The sequence below is a fragment of the Tamandua tetradactyla genome, chromosome 5 (genome assembly GCF_023851605.1).
Source record: "Tamandua tetradactyla isolate mTamTet1 chromosome 5, mTamTet1.pri, whole genome shotgun sequence".
Lineage (NCBI taxonomy): Eukaryota > Metazoa > Chordata > Mammalia > Pilosa > Myrmecophagidae > Tamandua > Tamandua tetradactyla.
In genome coordinates, this window is record NC_135331.1 from 133650815 (window position 1) to 133670564 (window position 19750).

The window sequence follows — 19750 nt, forward strand, 5'->3', positions numbered from 1 at the left end:
TTTCTGAGATCCAATTCAAATTTTTCCATCTTTTTTTGCCATTTGGTCTTTCGTGTATTTGAGATCAGTTGTCCTGTCATCTAGTTGCTTATTCTTTCTTCTACCTCTTTAAATATGCTGTTGTATGTCTCTAGGAAATCTTTGATTTGTTATATAGCATCTTTAATTTCTATGATTTCTTCTATTTTTCTGTTCATTCTTTCAAAATTCCTCTTTATTCCTTTCTAGTGTCTTCTTGATCTCCTTTATGTCATTAACCAATCCATTGATTTTATTTAATAGAAGTATATGAACATCTCTGATTAGTTGTTCCAAAGTCTGTCTCCTCCTATATTTTAATTTAATCATTAGTCTGGGTTTATCTGTCTGCATCTTTATATGCTTAGTGATCTTCTGTTGCCTTTGAGGCATTTAAATATCTTAATAGAGTTACTTTAGCAATTGATTTCCTTCATTATTCTAAAGCTTTGTATTTGTGGAATGGATGTGGAGCAGAATGCAGGGCATGGGGTGGGGCCCAACAGTGTGGTGCAGGTATAGGCATGGATCAGGGACACTAATGCTGGTGCTTGTGAGTGTGGGGTGTGGAGCATGTGGTTGTGGAGGGGCCATGCAGGGGTTGTGGAGGTGGGGTGCAGCTTAGGCAGGCCTTGGTACACAGGAGAAGGGTGCGGTATTGGGGACACAGAGGTAAGGTGTGGTGGGAGGTGGATGGAGGGGCTATATGGATGCATGTGGCCTGGTATGCATGCAGGATGTGGGTGGGCATGCAGAGCTTGGGGGTCATTGGTATCAGGGTGTGGTGTACGGGTCACTTAAGTCAGGGCACAGTGTGTCCTTGTGCAGGTGGAGGGTGCAGAGGGGCTGGGATGCGAGCATGAGTGTGCAGGGGGTGCAGGGCACAGGTCACAGTGGTTACTGGACATGGGTCAGGGGTGGATGATGTCGGGCGAGGAGGGCTCTGGTGTGGGTATGCAGAGGCATGGGGGGTGGGGCAGGGGTGCATGTGTATGCAGGGCAGGGGCTGTGTGGCACAGATGCTCACGTGAACACGTGCTAGGTATGGAGTCAGGGTGCTTGTGCCAGAGGGTGGGGCAAAGGTGTGCATGTGCCCAGGGCACCAGTGCAGTCTTAGACTGTTTGCACTGGCTGGATGGTCTCTGGTTCTTTGCATGTGAATTCTTTAGCTTTTGCAATCAGGGCCTCCCTATGTGGTATAGAAGACACTCCCAGTTCACTTGTCACTGGAAATCACTGTCCCAATCATTTTTTTCTCTTACTTCTCTAGCTGTTACTTGGAGTAGGGGTGAACTCAACCAATCCTATTCTGCCATCTCCCTAGAACTCCTATCATCATTAAATTTTATCCAGAAAAGAGTTGGTAAAGTTTTAAGCTTTAAAGAGTTGGTAAACCTTTAAACCTATAAGCTTTAAGCTTTATGTTTTAAGCTTTGTGGGTTATAATGTTTCCGTTGCAACTACTCAACTCTGTAGTTATAGTGTGAAATCAACAATACATAAACAAATGGGTGTGGTCCTATTCTAGTAAAAGTTAATAGAAATTGGAGTCCCAGCCTTGGTAGTAGTTTGTCACACCTGATCTAGAGCACATCTGAGATCCCTTTACTGACCAGGTTATGTTGTACATTGGCATGATTGATTTTAGTCTATGGATCCATGATCACAGGGATGGGATTGTTTGTCTACATCTAGCATGATGCCTGACAAGTAGGAGCTTGTTAAATGTGTGTTTTGAATAAATGAATGAGTAGCAAGGATATCTGATGGAAAATTGCCTCAGTTTGGCTAGATGATTATTCCGATTTGTAGGTCTTTTGATGTATATTCCCTGGTACTACCATTTTGGCCAGAGTAAATACTTCAGCTGAATATTTAGTCTGGAGAACAAAATCAGGGGAGACACCTGCAGAATGAAAAAGAGGTATGGCTATACAATTATAGCAAGATGCAAATGATCAGTGAATCTGTACCAGTAAAAATGCAAATTCATTCCTTTGGAAAGGATTGGGAAAAAATGTATTCCAACCTCTTACCTACTCGAGGGTTTCTGTTGTTTGCCCTTAGTTTTACATAGCTTTGTTAGCATTTGTGCTGGATATCTTCAGTTTGATTTCCAGATCCTCTTCCCCAACCCTTGTCCATTCTGTAGTGTCCATACCAGTAGACCTAGATGTCTTCTGGCTTCAGTTGGGATTGACCTGCAGAAAGTACCACCTAAAAAGCAGAGACAGGTAAGAGAGTGAGGTCAGTATTGGCGGGCACGGGGTCATTAAGGAATCCACGCATGACAGTGAGTCAAAGCAACGTGGATTTATTGAGCAGAGAGATAGAGTGAGAGCCAATGCAAAAAGGAAGGAGATGGCTCTGGCCTTCTTTCTGATGGCCAGATTTTTAGTCAAAACAAGATGGGGGTGATGTGAACTGTAGGCCTTGCAGGCATTATCCAGCTGGAGCAGACCATGACCTCATGCTCATGGTTATCTGGTCTTGCTTCTGGTCTGGGGCATTGACATGTCCATGCCCATCTACCTTGCTACCATATCAGGTCCTGTCAGTGAAACTGCTGTGAGAGGAGCTGAGAATGTCACAGACTCCATTTTATATGTCAAGTTGCTTTACTGAGACCTAACAAGTATATTCCTTCCTTCTCCCTCCCATGAAGGCTCATCCTTTAATACTAAAAGTCACAGGTCCTGTCGACCCTCTCCTTACAGCTTTCTCTATCCCCAGGTTTTGGTAACTGTTCCTGCCTCTCACACCATCAAGTTTAGGAGAGGTAAGCCTGTTCCATCGTTGTTATTACTAACCTCTCATACTTTTGCTACCCTATTAAATTGCTCACACAATAGTTCCTGTATTAAACTCTCCTCACACTATCCAAATTGAAGTGCCATCAGTTTTCCAGTCAGAATCTGACAAATATAGTATTCTTACTGCTTTTACAAAGACATGTATTGTATGTAACTGAATGGCTTTTACATTCCTCAAAGCCAGTGACTATGACTACTATCCCTTATAATCACAGATCTCTGGGTAAAAGCACTCCTCCTGGAAGGTGATCCATTTTACTTCTCTGTTCAGAATTTGTGTACATGTTACTCCATCCCTCCCACAACTTGCTGTACTTGAATACCTTCCAAGACAGATAAGAAGAGAACTCGCTACTCCTAAAGCTTTCTCACACAGCTTTTAGCACATCTGGCTAATAGAGTGTATGTGAATGCACACAATTTCCATCCACTGTCCTTGTCCTGTTCATGAAACAAGTCTAATATGCATTCCATTCCTGTTCGTTAAACAGCAGACTTTTGAGTTCCTTCACCATTGCTTTCTGTTTAAATATGGCCTGCTTAAAACAGAATCTCTTACTCCCTGCATCGTCTGATCAGTGCCAAGTTGAGCATGAACATAACTTTACTTAAAAGACTTAGTACTTCCAATGAATGCAAGAAAGATCAATTTCTCTTCTCTTTCTTACAGATATAAGGGAGTATATGATCCTACCTTCCTCCCCCATACTCTTCCCCTTCTTCTTATTTAAACATTACATATCATCTGAACTATTGCCTTTGATGGTAATCTTAACCTTTTTTCTGTCTATTATTGGACTTATCTATACTTAAGGCTTACTCTCAAGGGGGCAAAATAATTTACAAATTGCAGCTGTTTTGAGGAGTATACCTACTATCCCATTTTCTTCAAAATGGAAAAAGTACAGTAATTAATATTTAATTGCTTTAGGGGGCAGTATTTAAATTGTTTTACTGAACTTTTTATTATGTTTCAAATTTGGAAAGTAAACATGAAAAGAGTGATAGCTTTTAGTCGTATGCATCTTGTTTTGCTTTTTTTCGGCATTTACTCTGTGCTTATGCCCATTATTATACTCCTTGCATTTGAGAAATATAACAAAACATATTGAAATGCAGTATTTTTAAATTGATAATGAAATTGACTTTAAGAAAATGTTCTGAAGTAGGTTGTTATGTATATCATTCATTTAAATCAGTTTTTATAATGAAAATCCAATTTATTTTTTAACAGGCCTCCACAGCGTGTCAGCATCCTTAATTCTTCCTTGTGATTTATTCAGTGAGTTCATCTCTATTTCATTTTCCATTAGATTGCTTTTACCATGGCAGAATTCTGGGAAATAAATCCTCTTCTATTTAATGTGTACTTTAGTTTAATCTGGATGAATAAAAGAATGAAGACAACCCATTAGAAAACCATTTTGATTGTTAGGGAAAGAGATATGACTTTCTTAATCTTTAATGTAATTGTTAAAAATAAATTTCAGAGGCTACTTACTGATTGTTTCTTTTCCCACAACTTGCTTCTATTTTCATGAATATCTGTCTCTTGCAAGATAAAAATGACTTGTGACTTTTCGAATTCTCATGGGTTTTAGAAGAACTGTTTATGATCAATTTCTTTGTATTGCTTAGAACAATGCTAGTAGAAAGTTACTTTCTTTGTCTTCTGGGTTGTGTGTTATTTAAAGTTCTGTTATTCTATGCAATGGTTTGCATTTTATTTATTTTCTCATTCGTCTTTCTCCCGTAGTAGATTAAAAGCTCCTAAGGGAAGGTACCTTCCTGTTCTCAATGCCTGGCACAACCAGTAATTGGTGTTGAACTTTTGCTGTTATAACAATGCACAAAACACTTATGTAGTTCCAAAGAAGTTGCTGGTTTTTTGAAAAAATATTCTTCTTATAGATATGGCTCTTAAATAATCAAATCTTAGTAAGATTGTTTTTGCTTTTAATTTAAAAAATTCATCATTCATCATCCATCTATTTATTTGTTAATTGCCAAGCACTCTTTCATCAATAAAGCAGATTGATTTTTAAAATTCCATATATTTCCAATAAACTGTCTTCATCAAAATTGTTTTCTCAAACCAAGATTGTGTTACATTAAATGCTTCAGGCATGCAAGTAAATACAGCATGATTGTAAACCACAAAAGAAGCAACCCTTTCAGCTCAAAGGCCCAGCAGTACTTTTCATACTAGTTTGCTGCTATAAAAATCTTTAGTAGTAAGTAATAAACAAATTCTCACTTTCCAATCCTTTTTCAAAAATATGATGTCTAGGGCATCTTGACAGTGACTCAGCAGGCAGAATTCTCGCCTGCCATGCCAGAGACCTGGGTTCGATTGCTGGTGCCTGCCCATGCAAAAAAAGTACATATATATATGGTGTCTGCATAAGATCATTGCAAACGACACTGACTCCAATTACTAATGGCCCTATTTCGCTTTTATCACTCATTGATAAAAAGTCAAGGTTCACAAGAGAATTAAGGAAACATTTCAGAGAAGAGCTCAAGTGATCTGAGTGAATATTTTATCAGCATTAGTTTGTATATTTTGATCTTTTCTGTAATTTTGTGTATGTGTTTCTGAATGGGTCCATCCTTCTCAGAGCTAATGTTGGAGTCCTGTTTGAGTCTTCCCTTACCTCCCTCCTACTTTGCCCTGCCATTTGACAGACATTTTTGAGAGTGTCCAGTATTCTGTTCTGCATACTGCCGGCGTCCTGGTCCAGTTCTCCTTCTAACCCTTCTTTACTTTGTGGTGTCAACAATCTCCTAGCTCCTTCCTACCCAGCAAAATCCTCTTCTTGAAACACCACTTGGATTAATTCACTCAAGTATGTTGGCTCGTAGTCATCCACTACAAGAAACTCAGACTCCTCTGACAGCTTTGAGAACCCCACTCCTCTGTTCTATCTTATTTTTCTCTACTTTGTAAAACATTTTATTCTTTGGTCAGGGACTCTCCCACCAATAACTGTGCCATTATCTGCTGTCTTTGCTCTTCCTGTTCATCCCACTTGAAGTGCTTTTCCTTCCATTTTGACTCTCTCAGTTCTATTCATCTTTCAGAGCTTCAAAGCCCATTCAAGAAATTCTCCCTTCTCTGTTCATACCACCCCAGGCTGGTGTCTCACTCCCCGACCTCTGAATAGAATTGTAGTCAGTCCTATGTGGAGGCACAGGCTTTGGAGGCATCGGACCTTGGATTGAGTCCTGGTTATGTACTAGTTTCAAGCAGATTGAGCATTGTGTTGAGTATTTACTGTGGGCCCAAAAGAGTCCGTAGGGATCACATATGAGCTCATTTTATCTCCTTAGCAACTTTATAAATTTTGATATTTTTTCGATTTCCATTTTACAGACGAGCAAAGTAAGTCCTAGAGAGATTAAGTAACCTGCCCAAGTTTATACACCTAGTAAGGGGCAGAGCTAGGAAGCCTGGCTCCAAAACCTACTCTAGCACCTATGCTACTTTTGCCTCAGTAAAACATATTTGACATGATTTTTTGATGGGGAGTTTTAGGATTGATATGTAATATTAGGATTTCTGTCTCAATGAGATATTTTTGGGAAAAATATCCTCCTTTATCGGTGCAAGTATGAATGTGTGTGTTGCTGAGGCAATATGCTGAGATCGGTAGGTACAAGGTGACAGTAGGGTGGTTCAGGAAAGCCCGGTTTTAGCCAGGTTACACTTACCTCCTACTCTCAAGCTCAGAGAGAATTGTGTATTGTGGAAAGAATATACGCAGAAAAATGAATATTGAAAACACAGCTACACTACTTGTTAGCTGTGTAGCCTTGAGTAAGCTACTCTCTCTGAACTCCGATTTCCTTAGCTCTAAGCAGAGGTACTAATTTCTCTTCACAGAATTATTAAATGAGGTAATAAAATGAGCTAATTACAGAGGTAATGAATGAAAGTGAATATATAGTGCCCAAGAGATATTGGTTATCATTCTCTTTGAGGCTCAATGTGCTTCAGCCAGGCTCACAGCTTTTCTTATTCCTGCTGCTGCTATTACATTTGTCCACAGGACCTAGCCAGGTCCTCATTTCCATGTGGCTGAACTTCTCTTAATTTCTATACTCTCTGAAGTACTACCTTCTTCATCAAGCTTTCTATAATCCCTTAACTGGAATTAATTACTCTTTTCTGTGGACTCTTTCACTTTCAACACTTTATCATATTGCTAAATAAATTTTATAGTACTTGAAATCTATTAAAATAAATTATCTGTGCCAAAATATGCTAATTTAGTGTGTCCACATGGCAGAAATATGGAAAGACTAAAAGTTTTGGAGTCAAATTATATCTTTTTTTTCCAACTACATGACTTTGTGCAAGTTACTCCTTGAGCCCCTATTTGTTTATCAGTAAAGCAGTGATAAGAATAATATTTGCATCTCAGGATTACTGGGAGTATCAAGTGTCATGATGAATATAAAGCATCCCACAAATATTGTTATTGCAAGTATTTTTTTCCTCTTCTGTGATCTACCATACTGTGACTTTATAAAAGGATTAGTATTCCACTGCAGAAATAAAACATATCAATATAATCTAAGTTTTTCCTTAAAGTGGAGGCTTCCTTTTCTCATTCAGGCCAATTCCTGAACCTTTTCTTGATGAAAAATAACGGTCAGTTTATCCAGAATGACAGAAAAAATTGGGAAAAATCAATCTTTATTTGTAACTCATTTGCTACATCTAAAAACATCTTCAGATTTTAATATGCAGGCACACTTTATGTGGTTAATTCTCCATCATTGTTTTGATAATAGACACACGTGCATAAAATACTTGCCCCTGATAAATATCTGAAGTCATTTTTACAAATTTAGAATTAATTTAAAAGTACCATGGGCTTTCCTAATTTTGAAAGAGAAAGTATATATGTGTATGTATTTGAATACTTACATACATAGATACATACACACACATACTCCTCAAACACTCCGGACCAGATTGAACATTTGCTGTGAGCCAGATCCTGTTCTTTTTTTCTTTAAATAATACTCTTCAGAGTAGTTCAATGGAAATGGGTATTACTACTTTTTTCATTTTTCAGGTTTGGAAACTGACTTTCAAGAGCTTAAGTAGTTTACCAAGGGCAAAATGGCTGGTAAACAGTGGTGTCAGGATTTGCTGACAATCCTATCCACAAAATACTAATGTCATTGACCTGTCTGATTTCCACACTCAGACTCATCATATAACAGCACTGGTAAAGAATCAGAAACTGGCCTCGCTCCATTATGCTCAGGATGCATCTTGTGAAATAGAGGAAGCAAATCAGTTACTTCATTCTGTGGGTATTTGGTCGTCGTTTAGTGTTACACTTCTCTATGATTGGCCTTCCAAGAATTTATATTGCAGACAGTCAGCTATGGAACCTGTCTGTTCATTATGAGTGATACCTTTTTCCCATTTAATTGACAATTACTGTTTTTTTGTTGCCTAATCAGTAGGTGATTTTTCTTGTAATGATCATATGTTCTAAGGAGGGAAGTAAGTGAATGGTCGATTTGTGCTTATAATATAAAAAGTGGCACTTTTGGAATTATTTTAGAATTTTAAAAAATGACTTTACATTATCCCTTTTAAAAAGTCCAAGGAGGAAAACAATAGACTTTTCAACGTGCCTTTGTATAGAACTATGTGTATCTTTAAATAGCAAGTGACATTTATTTGGCCATTTTGATGTTAAAGATTCTATATTGTTGTGGGAATCTAGATCAAAAGAATAAAAACTCTTAGAGCTACTGTTCATTCATTAGTTAATTAATCATTAAAATTCACTCCTTCATTCTTTATTTATTCACTGTTTTAAATGGTGTTATTGAGTACCGTATCTATGCCAGCTGGTTCCTGGGGATTTATGAAGACAGATTCTTAGCATAGCTCTGGCTTAGCAATGCCGACTGATATGATTTGTGTGGCATCAGAGTCAAGGGTTGGGATCTTGTTGCTAATAGGATTTTGGAAAATGAGAATTTACAGGACACAAATAATAGACATCTGTATCTGTAGCTACTTTGTTGCATTATTCATTTGGGTTATGCTTTTTTTTCCCTTCCTTTCAAAAAATTTATTTTTATTTTCTACAAAGTTATATATGCACAAATACTTTAAAGAGGTAAATAATTCCATTAGGTGTGATAAGAATAACATCAGTCTCCTCTCCTACTCCCCGCTCCTATCTATTTCTATGCTTTGGAGGCAATGAATCTCAACTCTTAGCTAATTCTTTTAGTTTGTCCTTCTGTATTTCTAAATAGCATGCATATCTTGTTGTTTCTTGATATTTCATTTCCCAATAGGATTAAACTCCCTTTTACCATCACCCAGTCATACTCTTCCTCTCTCCATCCTACTAATTAGTTATGTAGGAATATTTTAGAGCATTATATCATGTAACATTGGTATAACTACTTATATATGATATTTATAGCCATCAGCCAGTATATCCTATGATAACCTTTACTTTTTTGCCCAACATTTTTTGTTTAGTTTTTCTGAATATATGAGCTCCCCTTAAATTCCCCCTTAATATTTTCAAACTTTAGATATTTTACCAATTCTCTCTTCTTGAAGATATCTTTCTGCCATCTTCTAACCTACTACAGTTGGGGATTGCTTTCTCTCTGCATGTGGAATCTCTCTTTACTATCATCTTGGGGATTTTGATTCTTTTGCTTGTCTTGGTTCCCTGAATACATCTTTCCTGGTTTATTCTTTGATTTTGGTGGAACCAGTAGCTGAGGCATTTACTGAGAAATAGGAATGGGAGATGAAACATATACATATATATATATATATTTATATGCATGTGTGTGTGTGTATTATTTGAAGTGAGTGTCCGAAAATATCTTTTCGCTACTGTACATTTAATTTCAGTTTTTTTGGGTTTAGAATTCTAGGTTGAAAATAGTTTTGTTTTGTTTTTTTTCATAATTGGAAGGCATTGTCTTGTCTTTTAGCTTCCATTGTTATTCATTGCCTTTTAATTTTCAGTGTGGCACTTAAATTTGAAGCTGTTCAGATTTTCCTGATCCTTTGTATTTTGGTCTTCACAAAAACTGAAGGGTCCTTTGTGTCTCTAGTGTTCTGAAATCTTTTTGTCCATTGTGTAGGTACTTTGTCTACTATGTCAATCTGCTTCATTTTCAGGAAATATTCTGATTACTTGATAATTACATTTTTATTTTGTTTTGTTGTCTTTGTCAGTTGAAACTTCTGTTATTTGAATGTTGGACCTCAGAGACTGGCCCTATAATTTTATTGTCTTTATCTTCCCATTTTCCCTCTTTGCCTTTTTCTTTTTTTAAAACTACTGGGAGACTTTGTCAGCTTGCCTTCCAACCCTTCTATTGAGTTTTCATATTTGCTAATTTTTTTTTTCAATTTTCAAGAGTTATTTTTGTTTCCTGATTTTTTCCTTTTTAATAGCCTCCCATTATTATTTTTGTATGCCTGAATAAGTATAATGTTATCTGCCATTTTTAATGAGGATAATTTGATTTCAAAAAACATTTTCCTTTCTCTTTTATTCAGTTCTCCCCAAATTGCCTCTTTTACTGTTTTAATCTTTTATAATAATTGATATCCTTAAATGCCTGGGAATCAGTGACTGAGTGTCCATATTTAAGTATAGGGTACTTCAAAGCTGATTGGAAGCTCTGTGTGTGTGTGTGGCTCAAAGTTTATTATGTTTGTCACATTTTAGTGATCCAACTGGACTCTTGTAAGAAAGTCTCCAATAGTTATTTTTAAGTCTTTTGTCTTGGGCTGCTGGGATCCCTCCGATGTTTATGTTATCAGAAGTCTCTGTCAGCTTTCTCTTAAAGGAGCAGGGAGCAGAAAAATATTTGACCATCCTGTATGTAAATTGGATTCCCCTGTTCATTCCTCCTTCTCAATTCTGATGGAATTTCTACCAGTTCTGCGACCTTTCTAAGAGACCAATACTGTAGTGCAGGGTTTGGCAAACATTTTCTGAAAGGGCGTGATAATAAAAATGTTTCACTTTTTGGGACAGAGGCAAATATGAAGATATTCTAAGTACTTACATGACTATTTAAAATTGAACTACTTAAAAATTAAAAAATTATTCTTAGCTCATAACTGTAAATGGGCAGCAGGCTGGATTTGGCTCATGGGCCAGAGTTTGACCATGTCTGCTCTAGTGTTTTGCCAGAGTGAAGAGGCCAGTTGCTTGGTGCCTTGGAGTGGGAAGGGGTAACTGGGAATCTGCTTCTTATGCAGACTAATTTTGTTTTAGGCTCTCCTTTAATCCCTGTTCCACAGGTAATTAGCAGATTCCTGGGCCATATGGTGCACTGCAATATGTGCAATGTCTGTTGGCTTTGTTTACATTTGTCATAGTATTTTCACAGAAAAATCCCCATTAAGCTTGTGGACTTTATTCTTCAGTTTACCAAGAGTCATTGTGGTAGTTAGGTTCAGGTGTCAACTTGGCCAGGTGATGGTGCCTAGTTCTTTTGCTGTGGACATGAGCCAATGGCATGTGAAGCTCATCTGTCGCTGATTGCATCTGTAGTTGGCTAGGAGGTGTGTCTGCTGCAATGAATGATGGTTGATTTAATTGGCTGGATGCTTAAATGAGAGAGCTCAACGTAGCACAGCCCAATCAGCTCAGCATACCTCATCTCAGTACTTACAGTTCAGCCCAGACTTTTGGAGATGCAGAAAGGCATCACCCCAGGGAAATTTGTTGGAACCCAGAGGCCTGGAGAGAAGGCCAGCAGAGATCACTCTGTGCCTTCCCATGTAAGAAAGAACCTCAGTTGAAAGTTAGCTGCCTTTCCTCTGAAGAACTTGCATTTTTAACTAAATAAATTCCTTTTTTTAAAAGCCAATCTGTCTCTGGTGTGTTGCATTCTGGCAGCTTTGGTAGACCAGAACAGTCATAATCCAGTCTCTTTCTGGGTTCTTTCTCTTTTTCTTTTCCTTGGTCTTTGTTTTCCCAGAACCCAGAATGATAGAGTATTAACACTGTGTCAGTGGATATACATACATATATTATTAAAATATAAACAAAGCATGATTAAGGCTTGCTTCCTTCCCCTTCTCTGCCACACACATAGGCTACAGTAATAGGACCATTGCAGTGTCATCTTGAAAAATTCTTCGCGCTCCCGAAATATCTTGAGGTTGGGACTTTTTCATTTTTGTTGGCACCTTTTTGAACAAGTGGATTTGGGGGTTATTTTTGTATAGCTCTAAAGAAACAGAAGACATGGTGCCTTTCTTTGGAATACTATTTGCATTATTGGAGAAAAATAAAATGTATATGGAAAGTAAGGAAGAACAAAGAACATACAATAGAAGTAGCAATTATGCTTTTAATCTTATAAGAGGTTAAGGAAAAAAAAATGAGCTAATACTCTTGTTCATCATAAGCTGTTGAGTATGTGAACATTCCCCATTTTTCCTGATATTTTCATGGTTGAACAACTTGCTCAGTATATATTCATGGCTAGGATTGAAAGACCTGTGGTTCTTCTCAATTATTTTTTCCAATTGCCAGTGATTGAGGCCTTATCCTTTTTCTCAACAGGTTAAGTTGTTAACATATTCTGTCTCATGCTGAAATACCCTGAATTCTTAAATCATTTCAATTAAGAAAATGCTGATTTTTCTTTTCATAAGTTTTGTATTTGTTCCTCAAATGCTTAAAAATATAACTTTTCTCCATATATCCTGGCAATGAAGAGGGAGATAATATGAAACGATTGGGCTAAGAAGCTGGCTGTTGAAGGTATTTAGTACTATCATTACTGTTAGTGCTATTGTTATTTGTAATTGTTTGTACCATGTAAGAGCTCAGCTTGAACACTGAAGTTTTCTTGCTTCTGAGTAAAACACAGAGAAACAAATAAGCACACATTACACATACATATACACATACACACATGCTGTTTGTACATGTCTTGTAGATACACACATCTGTATAGTAGTAATTAAACTTTACTATTTACTGTGCTCGTAAACTATATGCCAGGCTGTTTTGGTTTGCGAAAGCTACGGGAATGCAGTGTACCCAAAATGGGTTGACTTTTACAATGGAGATTTATTAGCTTACAAATTTACAGTTTTGAAGCCATGAAAATATCCAACTCAAAGTATCAATAGGATGATACCTGAACTCTGAAGATAGGCTGCTGGTATCTGGGACACGTCTGTCACATGGGAAGGCACATGGCCACCATCTGTTGGTTCTTCTTTCCCATATTTTGTTGCCTCACTTCAGGCTTCTCCATCTGTGTATTTTTTTTTCTGTTAGCTTCTCTGGGGCCTCTGTGAGCGTCTCTTAATTTCATCTCTTAGCTCCTGTTTTTGTTTTATCCTCTTATAAAGGACTCCAATAAGTGGAATAATTTATACTAGTGCAACCCACCTCACATCTGAATTGAAATAACCTAATCAAAACGTCCCACCTAAAATAGGTCTGTACCTGCAGGAATGGATTAAAATAATATGGCCTTTTGTGGGGTGCATAATAGCTTCAATCCACCACTCCAGCATTGTGTTAATACTATACATGGATTATCTCATTTAATTCTCACAACAGTTCTTGTTGTCAGAGAAGGAAACAGACTTACAGAGATTAAATACAGATAACTTGTAAATGGTAGAGCCTGGCTTTTCAGCTAACCAAGCTGTCTGACTTTATAGTTAGTACTTTTTAAGTGCCACATTATACTACCTGGGTGCATGTGTAATCATAGAGTCATAATTGGAGAAGACCTCATTGATCAATCCAGCTATCCATCACATAATGCCAAAATCTCAGATCAGTGGTTGTTCTGCCTGTGCTTAGGTAACTCCAGTAATCAAAATTTCATAACCTCACAAGACAGCCTATTCCATTGCTGGATAGCTCTCATACTGGATATCATATTCATCTATTTATTATCTATGTCTTTCTGTAATTTCCATGTATTTGTCCTAGTTGTGCCTTCTGGAGAAATACTGAGCAACTCTCTCCCCTCTTCTGTCTGGCAGGCTTTCAATGTTATGCTTCTTTGAATATTTTCTTTCTCTAGTTATTCTGCATAGGGTTTCCAGACCCAGAGGTATGGCTACCCTTCCTGATCAGTCTAGTTTACCAGTTATTTGTGACAAGCTGCCTTGCACAGACTTGAACACAGAAATGAGGCAGTTGGTGCAGTAGAAAAATTTCCTGGACTGATCCATAATACCTAGATTCTGGTCTCAGCCCTATTGCTTATTGTGTGACACTGGGCAAGCATCAGTGAAGCTGAGTGTCAGACTCTGATCCATAATAGGAGCATGATGGCTTCCCTAATATACCGCATCATGATGAATATTAAATAAAATGGTGCTTGGGAAAGAGCTCTGTGTATCACATCCCTGCCTTAGGCCTTTCAGCTTCCTTCCTTGAACTGCTTTCACACTTTTCCATAGTAGTATCACTTGCTGGGTCTTTACTCAAAAGTCAACTGCTGTTGAGCCCTTTTTCTGAGCTCTGTATTTAAGATCGTAACCAATCCCTTACCTTTTTCTCTCCATCTTACCTATTATTTTTCTCAGATGTATTTATCTGAATCTGAGATAGCATATATTTTACTTATTTATTTTATGATGCCCCTGACTAGAAGGGAAGCAACCTGAAAGTGGTAATTTATCTATCCTCATTTTAGCAATATTCTTGAGCTGTAGCAAGTAATTAATAAACAGTTGTTGAATGAATTGCCATCACATTTATGTTTCTGTTGTGGTCAGACCCTCAAAAAAACATGAGATGCTTCCCTTTTTCTTAAACAGAAAAAAAGTACATCTGACAAATTTTTGAATTTTTTTTTTAATATTTCAATTTCATGGATTAACTGGTCACTCAGTTAATTTCCTTGTGCTGAAAGGTGTTTACTGATAAGGTGTTTGAGTTGGATTCCCTAAAGTGAAATGTTATAATTTTCAAATAAAAAAAAGTTAGTTAAAATGAAATATGTAGTTTCAGTTATCACTGGTTTCATTGTATTACGACTCGAGTTCACAGCTCCATGTATAAAAGCATAAAATTTTTTATTTTTATTAATAATGAATCTTTGACTTTCATGCTTATGTGCTCATTGTAGCTATTCATCCTCTTAATTTCTGATTGCCAGTGTACTTACAGACATTAAGCTACAAAACTTTTGTCTCAAAGTGATCACAGCCCCAGGTAATTGTATATTTCTGTGGTGATATGGTTTGTGGAGTGGGTAGATGAAGGGGATGAATGGGGGAGAAAGGCAGAAACGCAGATGTATTTGGACCTCAAAATAGGAGTTTAGGTAGGGCGAGAAGAGTACTCAGCATCTCCTCTTGCCTCCCAGATGACTGGAGTCTAGGAAACATGCCACCTGCTTAAATAGAGTTTTAGGGTTTGGGTTGGGAAACCCCATTCATCTACTTAAAGGGGGCTGTAGGATAAAGAAAACTGGGGGTGTAGGAAGTGCTGAATTTCCAGGCTGCTGCCTTTTTTGGCTTAGTATCATGCATAAGGAGTTAGCTGGCTTGAGAGTGGGCTGTCTGGTCTTAATGGAATAAAGCATCTGAAGTCAGCAAAAAATCTGTAACAGGTGATCTGTCTGTTGGCAGGCTGAAGAGGGGAGAATTTTCTTACAGCAAAAAAGTGTCTTGGGATATAGGGAAAAAAATTAAGATACACTTTCCTTACCCGAGGGTGTTGACGCTAGACCTATGAATTATTGACACATGCTTTTTTGTTTCTGAATGTTTGCACATCTACCCAGATCAAATAATGCTGTTAGTAGTTAATGCTGTGTCAAACTGTTCTGAATTTAAATTTGTAGTATCATGTTTGGCAGGGTGCCTGAAAAATCCCACAGCTGCTTATTTAAACTTTTTATTAATTTGCTTTAAAATGTATTTAAATCATAAGGGGCTTTCAGCAGAATCCTATAAATCTATCAGAGCAAAATACTAAAGCATTGCAAATATCTCTGGCCTGAGAGAACAATGACCAAAGGAATGAATTGTTCCTTTGCATTCCATTTTAAATGGGGTGGTAGAGGGGTGAGGGTGTATTTTAGAAGAATCTTTATTTCAGGAAGATGCATGAAGATGTGTTCATGATTTTGCAAAAATATTGAAATAATTAAATTTCACCAGGGACAACAGCTATACAAGGTCAGCACAAACTTTAATTAATATAGCAATGACAGAAGCTTTTGTTAAGTAAACAATTACCTTTGCTTAAGGAAGTAAACATCTGGGCACAGAGTTGACTAATTGTTTTCCTAGCTATACAATAGCTACATTTTGGATTTGAATTTACTAATTGGGAGTTAAGGAAGACATTGATCAAGGTAATGGTTATACTAATAAAGGGAAGGAGAGAACAAAATTAACAATTTTGTGGTTCAAGAAATTTTCAGGACTCATTTTTCCTTCAAATAAATAGTGGTGTGATAGCATAGTTGAAATAGTAGTGGTAGTACTAATAGTGATAATAATAAACATCTCTTGGAGAATACCATGTGCCTGGTACTGTCATACATGCTTTTCAACCATGATTTTAAGTTAGTTTTGTAAAAATGAGGTTGCTACTAATATATTTTTGGTTTAATGGATGAAGTGAGATGTTGTGAAGTTGCTGGATTGAGCCTCAAGTCCTGATTGTAAAGGCTGGAGCTCAGTCCTCTGATACACAATTCAATTCAAAGTATACCTACTTATTCAGACTGCCTTGTGGAGGAGTGAAGAAGGGGAAGATGACAAAGTCTCTGTACCCCAACGAACTTAATCCCACTGGAGAGAAATGACAAAAAAGCAACCTGTCAGTTGAGCGCCAGAGTCATTGGTCCAGTGGTGAGTGCTCCCACAAGAGTTGAGAGAAGAAAAATCACTTGGGGCTGAAATGGTCAGGGAAGATTTCCTGAAAGAGGTGGGCTTTGGTTTATGCCTTAAATGCTGCAGAGGCTTTTTGCTATAACAAACTGCATCCTTTAGTAGGTTCTGATATTTTATGACTGACACCCTGAGCATTTTGGAGCTTTTTTTAGTAACTCAAATATGTGTGTACTCTTCCCTGTTACAGTTGACTTCTGAAAATAGGCATTAACTATTGTTTATCCTTTCTAAATTATGGAAGCACGTGATATTAGCTTATTGACAGTATCTTCTGTATATATGTGGAAGAAATAGAATTCAGAGAGATGTTTTAGGTAGGACTGAAAGATAGTGTTCTGTTGCAATAGACAGCAATGTTTTAAAATAAAGACAACTTTCCACATCTTTCTGTAACATTCCAATAAGTGCATCCTTCCTATAGCAGTTGGGTTTGGCTTGACTACCCCTTCATATGTTAATGACATGAGTTCTTTATTCAGTTCCTATCTTTGGGCATTGGCATTTAACTCACATCTAAGATCATTTAGTGATTCCGAAGTAAGAGCTTTCTGGACAGGGCAAAGAATTAGGAGAATCGAATGGTGATATTTTCACTATCTCTTTACACACCCAAGATTTTCCTACAGGGCTAGGACTGCTCTACCATGAGCTGTCCCCTCCCTACCCCCTTTTTTTGGTTCTCTGGGAATTTCTGTTCAAAAGCCAGAGCACCCTGTTTAGATTTTTTTTTTATCACATAGTTGTATATTCATCATCATGATCATTTCTTAGAACATTTGCATCAATTCAGAAAAACAAATAAAAGGAAAACAGAAAAAATTCATACATACCATATCCCTTTCATTGATCACTATGATATTTGATATTTGTTCCCCCTATTATTTGTTTATTTTTAATCCATATGTTTTACTCATCTGTTGATAACAGATAAAAGGAGCATCAGACACAAGGTTTTCACAATCACACAGTCACATTGCGAAAGCTGTATCACTATACAGTCGTCTTCAAGAAACATGGCTACTGGAGCACAGCTCTACATTTTCAGGCAGTTCCCTCCAGCCTCTCCATTACACCTTAACTAAAAAGGTGATATCTATTTAATGCATAAGAATAACCTCCAGGATAACTTCTCAACTCTGTTTGGAATCTCTTAGCCATTGATACTTTATTTTGTCTCATTTCGCTCTTCCCCTGTTTGGTCGAGAAGGTTTTCTCAATCCCTTAATGCTGAGTCCCAACTCATTCTAGGATTTCTGTCCCTCATTGGCAGGAAGGGCCACACCCCTGGAAGTCATGTCCCACGTGAGGGGGGGGAGGGCAGTGAGTTTGCTTGTCGTGTAGGCTGAGAGAGAGAGGCCACATCTGAGCAACAAAAGAGGTTCTCTGGGGTGACTGTTAGGCCTAATTTTAAGTAGGCTTAGCCTATCCTTTGCAGGGTTAAGTTTCATATGAACAAATCCCCAGATTGAGGGCTCCGCCTATTGCTTTGGTTGTCCCCACTGCTTGTAAGAATATCAAGAATTCTCCACTTGGAGAAGTTGAGTTTTTCCTGTTTCTCACCATTCCCCCAAGGGGGCTTTGCAAATACTTTTTAATTCACTGTTCACATCACTTGGGATTTATCAGGGCATTACACTGGACAAACCTACAAAATCCCATGCCCTACTCAAGATTCCATGTACTTATGGTGTTCAGTTAAGCTGTCTACATAAGTTATATTAGGAAATGCACTAGTCAAAGTATAAATTGTGTACCAAATAAGCATTTTTTTGCTTCCAATCCATGAACACAGTATGCCCTTCCATTTATTTAGGTCTTTTGTGATTTCTTTTAACAATTTCTCGTAGTTTTCTTTGTATAGGTCTTTTGTATCTTTAGTTAAATTTATTCCTAAATATTTTATTCTTTTGATTGCAATTGTAGATGGAATTTTTTTATTGATTCCCCCTCAGATTGTTCATTACTAGTGTATAGAAACACTACAGATTTTTGACTGTTGCTCTTCTAACCTGCCACTTTGCTATACTCATTTATTAGCTCTAGTAGTTTTGCTGTGGATTTTTCAGGGTTATAGTATGTCATCGGCTAACAATGGGAGTTTTACTTCTTCCTTTCCAATTTTGATGCTTGTATTTCTTTTTCTTGTCTAATTGCTCTGGCTAAAACTTACAGCACAATGTTGAATAAAAATGGGGATAGTGGACATCTTTGTCTTGTTCTTGACCTTAGGGTGAACATTTTCAGTTTTTACCCATTGAGGATGACGTTAGCTGTGGGTTTTTCATATATTCCATTTATCATGTTGAGGAAATTCCCTTCTATTCCTATCCTTTGAAGTGTTTTCAACAAGAAAGGATGTTGAATTTTGTCAATTACCTTTTCTGCATCAATCGATATGATCATGTGGTTTTTCTGTTTTGATTTGTTGATATGGTGTATTATATTAATTGATTTTCTTATGTTGAACCATCCTTGCATACCTGGGATGAATCTTACTTAGTCATGGTGTATAATTCTTTTAATGTGCTGCTGGATTTGGTTTGCAAGAATTTTCTTGAGGATTTTTGCATCTGTGTTCCTTAGAGAGATTGGTCTGTAATTTTCTTTTCTGGTAATATCTTCATCTGGCTTTGGTATGAGGGTGATGTTGGCTTCATAGAATGAGTTAGGTAGCCTTCCCTCCTCTTCAATTTTTTTGAAGAGTTTGAGCAGGTTTGGTACTAATTCTTTCTTGAACATTTAGTAAAATTTACATGTGAAGCCATGTGGTCTAGGACTTTTCTTTTTGGGGAGCTTTTTAATGACTGAGTCAGTTTCTTTACTTGTGATTGGTTTGTTGAGGCCTTCTATTTCTTCTTGAGTCAAAGTTGGTTGTTCATACCTTTCTAGGAAATTGTCCATTTCATCTACATTGTCGAGTTTATTAGCATAAAGTTGTTTATAGTATCCTCTCATTACTTCCTTATTTCTGTGGGGTCAGTGGTTATGTCTCCTCTTC

At 37.3% G+C, this 19750-nt stretch overlaps 1 protein-coding gene across 8 annotated transcripts in view; it reads left to right on the top strand.

Moving 5' to 3' along the window:
• Positions 1-19750, top strand: part of MEI4 (meiotic double-stranded break formation protein 4) — a 304891-nt gene that overhangs the window by 8811 nt on the left and 276330 nt on the right. For 4 of the 8 annotated variants that reach the window (XM_077159256.1, XM_077159254.1, XM_077159263.1 and 1 more), the window contains 2 exons: positions 2752-2797; positions 4066-4113. The exons of 2 other annotated variants lie outside the window; for them this stretch is intronic. The gene's annotated coding sequence lies outside the window, so the exon portion shown is untranslated. The remainder of the gene's footprint in view (positions 1-2751; positions 2798-4065; positions 4114-19750) is intronic. 2 more of the 8 variants (XM_077159262.1, XM_077159257.1) reach the window with 1 other exon arrangement.